The sequence below is a fragment of the Leucoraja erinacea genome, chromosome 9 (genome assembly GCF_028641065.1).
Source record: "Leucoraja erinacea ecotype New England chromosome 9, Leri_hhj_1, whole genome shotgun sequence".
Lineage (NCBI taxonomy): Eukaryota > Metazoa > Chordata > Chondrichthyes > Rajiformes > Rajidae > Leucoraja > Leucoraja erinaceus.
The window spans coordinates 19,458,308-19,471,038 of record NC_073385.1 but is presented as its reverse complement, the minus strand read 5'-3'; the positions used below and the strand labels follow the sequence as shown (position 1 = coordinate 19,471,038).

Sequence of the window (12,731 nt, the reverse complement as noted above, 5' to 3'; positions counted from 1 at the left end):
GCACAGAATGTACTTTAGATGGAGTGGCATATGGGTGACGCAGCAGTAGAGTTGCTGCCTTACAGCACCAGAGGCCTGGGTTTGATCCTAACTATGGGTGCTGTCTGTACGGAGTTTGTACGTTCTCCCTGTGTGCACATGAGTTTTCCCAGGTGCTCCAGTTTCCTCCCACACCCCAAAGACGTATTGGTTAGTAGATCATTTGGCGCAGACTCGGTGGACCGAAGGGCCTGTTTCCGTGCTGTATCTCTAAACCAAGCTAAACTAAACTTTAATCGGCATTCTGTTAGTTCACTCAAGTCAAGTCAAGTCACTTTTATTTCTATAGCACATTTAAAAAACAACTCTCGTTGGCCAAAGTGCTTTACATTGGTGGAGGTACTAACGTTATACAACATTGGTTCATAGATTAAGTACATACATAAATACATACATAAATACATAGCCCTCCCTCAGGGGACGTCAAGAAAAGGCTTGAGAGTAAAGATGAGTTTTAAGTCTCGACTTAAAAGAGTAGATGGAGGGGGCAGTTCTGATGGGAAGAGGGATGCTGTTCCACAGTCTAGGAGCTGCAACCGCAAAGGCGCGGTCGCCCCTGAGCTTATGCCTAGACCGCGGGATGTTCAGTAACCCCAAGTTAGTGTACTCGCTATCTGCCACTGAGTTGGCAGAAGGTGAGATGCTGTGTCTGGCAGGTAGGAGTGAACCAACACGAGGTACAAACCTTGTCATAGAGCATAGAAACAGGACCTTTAGCCCAACTCATGAATGCCAACCACAAGGCTTTATAACCGAGCTAGTCCCAATGTTTGCATTCTGGATCAATGACAAAAAGGCTGTGTTATTGCTCAATATTTCCCCCCAAACTATCTAGCTTCAGTGCTCCACATCAAGGTGACTTCCCACAAAAGTGGAGGGCACCAGTTGGAAGACTGAGCTCCATCCATCGTCCACTCATTCATAGTCATACAGCACGCAAACTGACCCTTTAGCCCCAACCCTCCATGCTGACCAAGATGCCCCATCCTAGCTGCTCCCATTTCCCCATATTTGGCCTCTATCCCTCCAAACGTTTCTTTAGTTTACTTTAGAAATACAGCACAGAAACAGGCCCATCGGCCCACCGAGTCTGCGCCGACCAGGATCTCCCCAGCAAAGGGCTTGTTCCTGTGGTTTTCTGGTCTGTGCTCTATAAACCCCGTGGCAGGTTAAGCAGACCAACTCAGTGACCTGTCTCAGGCCAATAGACAATATTTGCAGGAGTAGGCCATTCGGCCCTTCGAGCCAGCACCGCCATTGAATGTGATCATGGCTGATCATCCCCAATCAGTACCTCGTTCCTGCCTTCTCCCCATATCCCCTGACTCCGCTATTTTTAAGAGCCCTATCTAGCTCGCTCTTGAAAGTATCCAGAGAACCTGCCTCCACTGCCCTCCGAGGCAGAGAATTCCACAGACTCACCACTCTCTGTAAGAAAAAAATGGCGGGATTGTCATATGCTGAGAAAATGGAGCGGCTGGGCTTGTATACTCTGGAGTTTAGAAGGATGAGAGGGAATCTTATTGAAGCATGTGAGATTATTAAGGGTTTGGACACACTAGAGGCAGGAAACATGTTCCCGATGTTGGGGGAGTCCACAACCAGGGGCCACAGTTTAATAAGGGGTAAGCCATTTAGAACGGAGACGAGGAAACACTTTTTCTCACAGAGAGTTGTGATTCTGTGGAATTCTCTGCCTCTGGTGGAGGTAAAATACAAAGTGAATTTACAGAAAACTCTGCTTTAAGTGTAGAATAGGACAGGAGGACACATTATTGGCAACAATGCTGAATACAAGATTCAACTGTCAGCTCATGCCAGTTTACCCAAAAAACAAAAATCGGATACATTTCATCTGGATACTTTCAAGAGAGAGCTAGATAGGGCTCTTAAAAATAGCAGTCAGGGGATACTCCTGTACCTATTGTCTATTGACCAGGCACGCCACCCATTCCTTTTATCCAGAGATGCTGCCTGACCCGCTGAGTTACTCCAGCACTTTGTGTCCATCCAGGCTGTCGTGTGTTCGGGGTGTGTGGGGGTAGTGTGTTAAAGACTGCTAAAGCAGTCCTCAACTGACGATCCTTATGTGGCCATGACACTGAGGATTGTGAAGATTGTTGCCGCCCCATGTACCTCAGACATGGACCACTCTCATTGTAGACGGTGATTCAACTGGGAAACAGCAGAGGCAGGAGGAGAGAACAAACTTTTCACAGAGGTGATACTGTGAACCCAATCACTACATGAAAATGAGGGGTATTATTATGGAGATAAGTACTGGGAATTGTGAGAGCTCTCACATAAAGAGCAGTTTGCTGTTCTTTAATTATATACCGTTATTAGTCAAATAATCCTATTTATAAAGTCTGAAGCCACATCAGATGCATTCAGGTTATCAGGCAGAGGGATCTTCACTGTTCTCAACTGTCATGTAACAAGGTCATAACGAGGTAGAAAGTAGAAATGAAATTGTTTTATTTTTGTTCTATCTTCATCACTACAAGTCACCCAAACGTATGTTTTAAATGTGGTTATTTGTGTTAGAAATAGAGCAGTTCTGACAGAAAGTAAGTGCTGGAGGAGCTCAGCGGGTCAGGCAACATCTCTGGAGAACAGGAATGTTTCAGGTCGAGACCTTTCTTCAGACTGAGAGGATGCACGTCCCCTCAGTCTGAAGAAGAGTCTCCACCCGAAATGATCCTTTCCTCCAGAGATGCAGCCTGACCTGCTGAGTTAGTTACTCCAGCATTTTTGTCTAGCTTCTGTGTAAACCAGCATTTCAACCTTCCAACACATAGACAATAGAAAATAGGTGTAGGAGTACGCCATTCGTTCCTTCGAGCCAGCACCGCCATTCACTGTGATCATGGCTGATCATCCCCATTCAGTACCCCGTTCTTGCCTTCCCCCTCATATCCCCTGACTCTGCTATCTTTAAGAGCCCTATCTAATTCTCTCTTGAAAGCAGTGCAGTACAGGAACATGCCCTTTAGCTTACGATGTCTGTGCCTAAAATTATGCCAAGTTAAACTAATCTCCTCTGCTTGCACGCGATCCATATCATTCCATTCCCTGCATATCCATGTGCCTGTCCAAAAGCCTTTGAAAAGCCACTCTCATGTCTGTTCCGCCACCATCCCCAGCATCACATTCTAGGCACCCACCACCCTCTGTAAAAAAACTCACCTCGTACGTCTCACCTTAAAGCTCTGCCCTCTAGTCTTCGACATTTCTACACGGGTGAAAAGGTTCTGACTGTCTACCCTATCTATGGCTCCCACCATTTTATATACTTCTACCAGGCTTCCTCCGAAAATTCAACACTTTGGAGAGAATAATACTTATTGAAACATATAAGATTATTAAGGGTTTGGACACGCTAGAGGCAGGAAACATGTTCCCGATGTTGGGGGAGTCCAGAACCAGAGGCCACAGTTTAAGAATAAGAGGTAAGCCATTTAGAACGGAGACGAGGAAACACTTTTTCTCACAGAGAGTTGTGAGTCTGTGGAATTCTCTGCCTCAGAGGGCGGTGGAGGCCGATTCTCTGGATACTTTCAAGAGAGAGCTAGATAGGGCTCTTAAAGATAGCGGAGTCAGGGGATATGGGGAGAAGGCAGGAACGGGGTACTGATCGTGGATGATCAGCCATGATCCCATTGAATGGCGGTGCTGGCTCGAAGGGCCGAATGGCCTACTCCTGCACCTATTGTTTATGAGACAAAAACCTCTGTAGAGCTAATACCCTCTAATCTAGACATCATTCTGGTAAACCTCATCTGCACCCTCTCCACATCCTTCCGTTCAGTTTATTTTTCAGTTCAGTTTAGTTTATTGTCACGTGTACCGAGGTGCAGTGAAAAGCTTTTGTTGCGGGCTGACTGACCATGCTGTGGAATAGATGAGTCCTTAATGGGGCGAACTACAGCCGAACTACAAAGTCTTACAGAGCTGCATCTAGTGGTGTAGAAAAATGCTGAGCTCGTCTATTCCGCAGCATGGTTGCGCAGTCAGCAGTTGAGTGAGTCGACAAATGACATTATCCTTGAGGTTGGTCAAGTAATAAATATTGGGCACAGCAGCATCAGCAAGTCACTCCTGCCCTTGGACCTTTCACATCCACCTTCAGGAGCGGATCAGCTTAATGCCCATCTGATTGTCGCCCATCGCCAGTTATCTGAAATCAGCGGGACAGTGTGTGGAGACAAGGCTGCCTGACAGCCCATTGAATCGTAATTGACAACCTTGCACAAAACTGTTATCTACTGTACATTCAGGCTCATCTCTTACAATTCTCTTCACTGTCTCTTCCAACGTCTTTGATCCCAGCCATTGGTGGTTTGTAGTTCATGTGGGGATTCTTTGCTCGTGTGAGCTTTGGGGAAGAGATGTCAGGAGTGTTTTGTTGTCATAGCTCCCGAAACGGAACAATGAAAGTTTAACTTGCAGCAGTGGTGCTGGGTTCCACATTATCCTTGGTATTAAAGATAGACACAAAATGCTGGAGTAACTCAACGGGACAGGCAGCATCTCTGGAGAGAAGGAATGGGCGACGTTTCAGACCGAGACCCTTCTTCAGACTGAGAGACGGGGGCTGTAAAACTCTTCCCACAATCTGAGCATTTACATTTATTCTGCCTCTCTCCGATGTGGATCTGTTGGTGTCACTGGAAGGTCCCTGCCTGTGTGAAACTCTTCTGAGCATGAAACATGAGTCTGAGCATTTATGTGATGTCTCTCCTGTGTGGGTCCGCCAGTGTTGGTGGAGGGTCCCTGCCCATGTGAAACTCTTCCCACAGTCTGAGCATTTGTGTGGTGTCTCTCCAGCGTGGCTCCGTTGGTGTTGCTGGTGGTGATCTATCTTTGGTATAAATCAGCATCTGCAGTTCCTTCCATCACATTATCCTTGAACTAAGATGTACATACACTTTAAAAGCTGGAAAATCCCTTCTTGTTCATAAGTGACAGGAGCAGAATAGTAAGATTAAACGGGAACTTACCAGTTCGAAGTTTGATCTGTATTTTATGAGGAGTTGCGATGAGGGATTACGTGCCCTCCGCTCCCACCCTCAATAATAGAGATCAACTGGTATTTAAGTTCTCCTTTTCTTTACTATGTTTATTTCAATTATTGTGTTTTTCTGTGATTCCACACCGCTGCTTTGAGGTATATCGCGCATGCGTGCTGGACGGGTTCTTCACGTAGTCACTCGCGTGACTCCGAAATTAGGCCATTTGGCCAATTGTGTCTGCTCCATCCAGTATGGCTGATCTATCTCTCCCTCTTCACTTCATTCTCCTGCCTTCTCCCCATAACCCCTGACACCTGTACTAATCAAGAAGCTATCTATCTCTGCCTTGAATATATCCATTGACGTCCTCCACTTCTACAGATTCACCACCCTCTTGCTAAATAAATTCCTCCTCATCTCCTTCCAAAAGGTACGTCATTTTATTGCTGAGGCTATGACCTCTAGTCCTAGACTTTCCCACTAGTGGAAGCATCCTCTCCACATCCACTCTATCCAAGCCTTCAGTAAGTTTCAATGAGGTCCCCCTCATCCTTTTTAACTCCAGTGAGTACAGGCCCAGTGCCGTCAAATGTTCACAATATCTTAACCCTCTCATTCCTGGGATTTTTCTCGTAAACCTCCTCTGGACCCTTTCCAGCCCTAGCACATCATTCCCTCACTCAGCACTGAAGAGCAATCAAATCTGAGAGCACTTTGATCCATGTGATCCTGACATGAAGGAAACCATTGGAGACTTTGTTAACAGCCATCAACACTTGAAGAATGTCAGCTCCGTTACCTTGACGTTACCTTACCTTACCTTTTTTAATTCATTGGTGTCAAGAATGTTGAGTGAGGTTGTGATTCTTGACATTATTCCACTATTAGTGAATTCAGCTTTAAAGCCCTGTCCCACGGTACGAGTTCATTCCAAGAACTCTCCCGAGTTTAAAAAAAAATCAAACTTGTGGTAAGCACAGAGAATGAACGTAGCGGGTACTTCGGAGCTCGGGGACGTCTCTTGGCGGCTCGTAACGCTAACGGCAGGTACTCGGGAAGACTCGCTAACGGCAGGTAAGCATGGGAAGACTCGTGAAGATTTTTCAACATGTTGAAAAATGCCCACGACAGCCCCGAGTACCGACGAGTGGCCAATACCATAAATCTCCGAGTTCGAATCAGGGCAAACTCGGGAGAACTCTCGGAATGAACTCTTACCGTGGGACAGGGCTATTACCGTGGGACTGTTGGGCAGGCTCTAAGAGGAGAGGAGAGGAGGCAGCAATGTTTGCTCTTCAATGTCTTTTAATTACACACTTGTTTTAAGTGCCGCTTAAATCCCTGCTCTTTTCTCAGAATCACACTGATATTGCCAGAGGTGAAATCTTGTTCAGGCACAGCTAGCTCCTATAATTATACAAAGCATACCTTTTATCCATTATATTTCCCAAGATATGCCCCATTATTCCACCTGTTATCTTACCCAGATGGCCTAATGGCTTTGCCTGGAGGGTTTACCTCTTCCTAGTTTGGTACAGTGTGCTTATGCCTACTTATTATGACCCAGCATTTGACAGCACTGGGCCTGTATAAATCCAACATTAATTCCGTTTGATTCTCCCCAAATTCCCACCAGGTCTCCCCAGATTCCCCTCTCGCTATCACACTAGGGCCGCTTTTACTGTGGCCACGGAATGTGGGAGGAACCCGGAGCACCTGGAAGAAACCCACACAGTCACAGAGAGAACATGCAAACTCCACACAGAGAGCAGCCGAGGGCAAGAATGAACCCTGTTGTCGTTAAGACTGGAGACTGTGGGAAGAGCCCGTCAGGAGAGTCTTGAGTTTAAAATTTCTTGAGAATGAATGAATAAGTTTATTGGCCAAGTATTCACATACAAGGAATTTGCCTTGGTGCTCCGCCCGCAAGTAACAACATGACGTACAGTGACAGTTGGGAATGACACATAAAACATAAAACATTAATAATAAAACATTATCGATTAAACATGTGATTTAAATAAAATACCAGAGCAAAAGGAGGCTACAGATTTTTGGTTATTGAGCAGAGGTACTACTAGTAAATAAAAACTGTTTTTATGTCTGGCTGTGGCGGCTTTGGCAGTCCGGAGTCGCCTTCTAGAGGGAAGTGATTCAAAGAGTTTGTGGCCAGGGTGAGAGGGGTCAGAGATGATCTTACCCGCTCGCTTCCTGGCCCTTGCAGTGTACAGTTCGTTCATAATAATCAGCCAATAACCTGTTAGGGAAGACTTCAATATGGGCAGCACAGTGGTGCAGCGGCAGAGTTGCTGCCTCGCAGTCAGAGACCTGGTTCGATCCTGATTCTGAATGCTGTCTGAATGGAGATTGTATGTTTCTCCCTGTGACCGCGTGGGTTTTCTCCGGGTGCTCCAGTTTCCTCCCACACTCCTAACATGTTCAGGATTATAGGTTAATAGGCCTCTCTAAATTACCCCTAGTGTTTAGGATAGAACTAGTGGATGGGTGATTGCTGTTGGCCTAGACTTGGTGGGCCGAAGGGCCTGTTTCAACACACTGTGTCTCTAAACTAAACTAAACTTTACGCATTGAATTGGAATTTGTACGAAAAGCAAGAGTAACTCAATGGGTGAGGCAGGATGGCTGGAGAAAAGGGTGACATTTTGTATCGAGGCCCTTCTTGGGAATTTGTTCAGCCACAAGGAATAGCTCCAATGGAGCAACAGTTTTGGGGTAAAGTTATTTTGAAGCAGAGATTGATACAGAGCATAGTTTGGAGCATTGGAGTGAGATTTGGACTGGTCTAACAATGTGTGAGCACCGATATTTCAATGTTGCAGGCTCTCGTTGCAAGGTGACGTGTCTGGTGGAAGAAATGGCCTCGATCTCTCCTGGGTTGGGGGATGAAGCATCAGGCAGGGTTCATGTCCTCAGCTCTGGCTGGGATAGGGAGCCTCTGGGCTGGGGGCGGGAGAAGTGCGGGTGGCATCTTGGTGACCGAGAGTGGTCTTAAAGACCGTTTCTATAAATGGAGAAATTAAATAGACAAAATATCATTCATGAAGTGAAACAGGCCTTTCATTCAGGTGGAAGCAGGACCTGGGCTCTGGGGACTACTCGTGTTGGACTTGGCAGCAGGCTTGGCCGAGCTGATGTTTGAAAGGGAACATTATAGTGTTTGGAGAACGAAAGGAAGTGAATGTGACTTCAGAAAGTTGCAGCCGCATCAGCTTGTCATTCAAAACCGCCTGATGTTGTTTGACTGGATCCTAAGTCTTGGAGACATCCAGAGTGCCTGCCATTTTATACACCGCCTGCTCCCGTTTATATAAACCCCGACGACCATGCTGCAGAGCAGCCAAACACAGGTCCATTCTTCCATTCATACCTCACTTCCCCAGACCCAGTCCCCTGAGAGGTCAGCTTGCCAGCTCCTGACTGAATGTGTTCCTTGAGACTTCACCAGATAACCTCCTGCTGCTAACTCCATCACCCTCCACCCCCACCATCCGCTCGCTGCCTGATTCCGCTGGAGAAAAAGGCTGTTGTCTGAAATGCAGCAAAAAAGGAAATTCAACCTCATTTCTTGGAGATTCAGACCAGTATGAAAGTCGTACGGCACAGGAACAGACCCCTTCAGCCCAATTTATCCATGCCAACAAAGATGCCCATTTGCCTGTGTTTGTCCCATATCCCGATAAACCTTTCCTTTTCCTGTCCATGTACCTGTCCAAGTGTTGTTTAAATATTGTTATAGTACCTGCTTCAACTACCTCCTTTAACAATTCGCTCCATATACCAACCACACTCTGAGTGAAAAAGTTGACCCTCAGAATCCTATTAAATATCTCCCTCTCACCTTAAACCTATGTTCTTGGTTCTTGATTCTCATAATCATCTATTGCGACAAGCGATGGCTTCCACTGATTTGTCGCCGGAAGCTTGCATCCTTTTCAGGATGGACAATGACAGCAAGGCCAACATTTATAACAAGATGGACACGAAAAGAAGAAGATCCCCTGGGTAAAAGACTATGTTTTCACTCTAAGATAGACACAAAATGCTGCAGTAACTCAACGGGACAGGCAGCATCTCTGGCGAGAAGTTACGGGTGACGTTTCAGGTCGAGACCCTTCTTCAGACTATCTCCAGAGATGCTGCCAGTCCCGCTCAGTTACTACAGCATTTTGTGTCTATCTTCGATTTAAACCAGCATCTGCAGTTCTTTCCTACACATGTATTCACTCTATTCCCCTCATGAATTTATACACCTCTAAAAGATCACCCTTCAGTCTCCAGTGCTCCAAGGAATAAAGTTCTAGCCTGCCCAACATTTCTCTATAGCTCAGGCCCTCGGGTTCTGGCAACAGTTTAAGAGTAAGGGGTAGGCCATTTAGAATGGAGATGAGGAAAAACTAGAGAGTCGTGAATCTGTGGAATTCTCTGCCTCAGAAGGCGGTGGAGGCCAATTCTCTGGATGCTTTCAAGAGAGAGTTAGATAGAGTTCTTAAAGATAGCGGAGTCAAGGGATATGGGGAGAAGGCAGGAACGGGGGTACTGATGGTGGATGATCAGCCATGATCACAGTGAATAGCTCGAAGGGCCAAATGGCCTACTCCTGTACCAATTGTCTATTGTCTAAAACCCTTATAAATCTTGTTTGCACTCTTTCCAGCTTCAAGAAATGAGTCATACAGCATGGAAGCAGGCCCTTTGGCCCAACTCACCCACGCCAACCAATGCCCCATCTACACCAGTCCCACCTGCCCGCATTTGGCCCATATCCCTCCAAACCTATCCTATCCATGCGCCTGTCCAAATGTATTTTAAGTGTGAAATTTGTTTTCACATAGAGTGTGGTGAATCTGTGGAATTCTCTGCCACAGAAAGTAGTTGAGGCCAGTTCATTGGCTATATTTAAGAGGGAGTTAGATGTGGCTCTTGTGGCTAAAGGAATTGGGGGATATGGAGAGAAGGCAGGTACAGGATACTCAGTTGGATGATCAGACATGATCATATTGAATGGTGGTGCAGGCTCGAAGGGCCGAATGGCCTACTCTTGCACCTATTTTCTATGTTTCTGTAAGGTAGAGGTGAATCGGACAGTACCCTAGCTTAAGGAAGGGCCATTCTCAAGCCTGATAACAGAGGGGAAGAAGCTGTTCCTGAGTCTTTCAAGCTTCTGTACCTTCTGCCGGATGGGAGCGGTGGGAAGAAGACATGACCGGGGTGGGAGAAGTCAGGAATTCATGACTTCTTAACCTTGGCCTGGCCATAATTCCATGGCTACATCGTCTGTGCTTAATGCCACCAGAGGAAAGAGTTCCCCTATTCCTCTAATCCTTTCATTAAAACCATTATTAGTTTGTAACATTCAAACTGTCACATTCCAGTGTCTTTTGTCCCTAGGAATCTACACATTCTTGCCGCAAAGGCCGCCACATATTCCCACAGATTCAGTGTCCAGAACAATGCTGTGCTTCAACCTCACCAAGGCTTTGCAACATCCTCATCTCGTTCCAAACTCTCTTGAGGTGAAAGTCGACGTTTCATCAGTTTTTCTGATCACTGCTTGTACCTAAGGTCCTTGCTGTTAGTGAAGCAAATACACCGTGCCCTTAATTACGTTGCTTCTCCGTTCTCTCACCGTTAAGAAATATCCGAGGACAGGCAACATGTCTGGAGAGAAGGAATGGGCGACGTTTCGGGTCAAGACTTTGCCGTCTTTCGGGTTCAAGACCCGACACGTCGCCCATTCCTTCTCTCCAGAGATGCTGCCTGTCCCTCTGAGTTACTCCAGCATTTTGTGTCTATCTTTGATTTAAACCAGCATCTGCAGTTCCTTCCTATACAAGATATACTCGGACTTACCTTTCCAAAATGAAGGATTTCAACCTTCAGTTAAGTTACTTTAACTGGCCGCGGACTTGCTAGCGCCCGCTGGGGGCTTTGACTTTGACATCGGGAGAAGAATGGAGAGCAGGGTAGAGGCAAGACTTTGCCTTCCATCACAGTGAGGAGGAGATTCACTGTGATGGATGTTTGTGTGGATTGTGTTGGTGTGTGTCTTGGTTCTTTTCTTGTATGACTGCAGAAACCAAATTTTGTTTAAACCCCATGTGAGGTTCAAATGACAAATAAATGGTATTGTATTAGTATTGTATTGTATTATACTGGCTTCACGTCAGAGGCCTGGACTATTGATCAGCCAACTGAACATTGGTGGACACAAAATGCTGGAGGAACTCAGCGGGTGAGGCAGCATCTCTGGAGAGAAGGAATGGGCGATGTTTCAGGTCGAGACCCTTCTCCAGACTGATGTCAGAGGAGGGAGCGGGAAAAAGATAGAATGTAGTCGGAGACAGTAAGACTGGTGGGAGAACTGGGAAGGGTGAGGGGATGGAGAGAGAAAGCAAGGTCTATCTGAATTTTGAAGAAATCAATGTTCATACCACTGGGGTGTAAACTACCCAAGCAAAATATGAGGTGCTGTTCCTCCAATTTGTGCTGGGCCTCACTCTGACAGTGGAGGAGGCCCAGGACAGAAAGGTCAGTGTGGGAATGGGAGGGGGAGTTGAAGTGCTGAGTCACCGGGAGTTCAGGTAGGTTAAGGAGGACTGAGCGGAGGTGTTCAGCGAAACGATCGCCGAGCCTGCGCTTGGTCTTGCCAATGTAGAGAAGTTGACACCTGGAACAGCGGATACAGTAAATATCCTTACACTGCTGAACATTGGTGCTGTCCTACCATTATACTCTCCCTTTATTGTATCATCTGCCATTACTCCCCAAGCCTAAACCTTCAGGAAAAGATTGGGAAGATTATTTAAAATCGTTATGCATTTAAGAAACTTTAAGAAATGTTCAAATTTTCCCCTCCTCTGAAAAACAAAAAAAAACATAGGCAGAATTAAAAGTCACGCTGATGTGTTATTGTTGAGGAATATCTTTAGAATGCTACATCAGTATGTTACTGCCTCTTTGGTACATTGTGTCCCAAACATTACATCACTGTGTTACTGTTCCTGTTCTGTTTGTGGTTTAATATTATAGCAGTTTTGTCATATCAGTATTTTTGAATAATGTTGTAATTGAGTGTGACATTCTCAAGTACAGCTATAATATTCTACTATCAGGAGCAAACAAGTGGTGCTATGCACATGGCTGGTGAAAAACACATTCAGATTTGGAGGGAGTATGCTGTTCCTCCTGCCGGCAAACCGTTCCCCATTTGGGTAGCAGAGTGGTGCAGCTGGTAGAGCCGCTACCTCACAGCGCTGGAGACCTGGCTGTGATCTTCACCTTGGGTGCTGTCTGAGTGGAGTTTGCACATTCTCCCCGTGCTTTTCCTCGGGTGATTCCGTTTCCTCCCACATCCCAAAGACATGCGGGTTTGTGGATTAATTGGTCCTCTGTAAAATAAAATTGCCTCTATTGTGTAGGGAGTGGATGAGAAAGTGGCTTCATATAGAACTAGTGTGAATGGGTGATCCATGGTCAGCATTGGCTTAGTGGGCCGAAGGGCCTATTTTTATGCTGCATCTCTAAACTAAACTGTTGTAAGTCTAGATGTAGCATTCTAGTTGCTAGAAGTATTCTTTTATTTTAAACCATTGAAGCTAGAAATAGCTTTTTTACCGTTTTTAATGTTAAGATCAGCTATTCTGGCAGTTACAACTA

At 45.9% G+C, this 12,731-nt stretch overlaps 1 protein-coding gene across 1 annotated transcript in view; it reads left to right on the top strand.

Annotated features, from left to right (window-relative positions):
- brf1b (BRF1 RNA polymerase III transcription initiation factor subunit b) overlaps positions 1 to 12,731 on the top strand; it is a 315,095-nt gene that overhangs the window by 157,497 nt on the left and 144,867 nt on the right. The window lies entirely within an intron of this gene.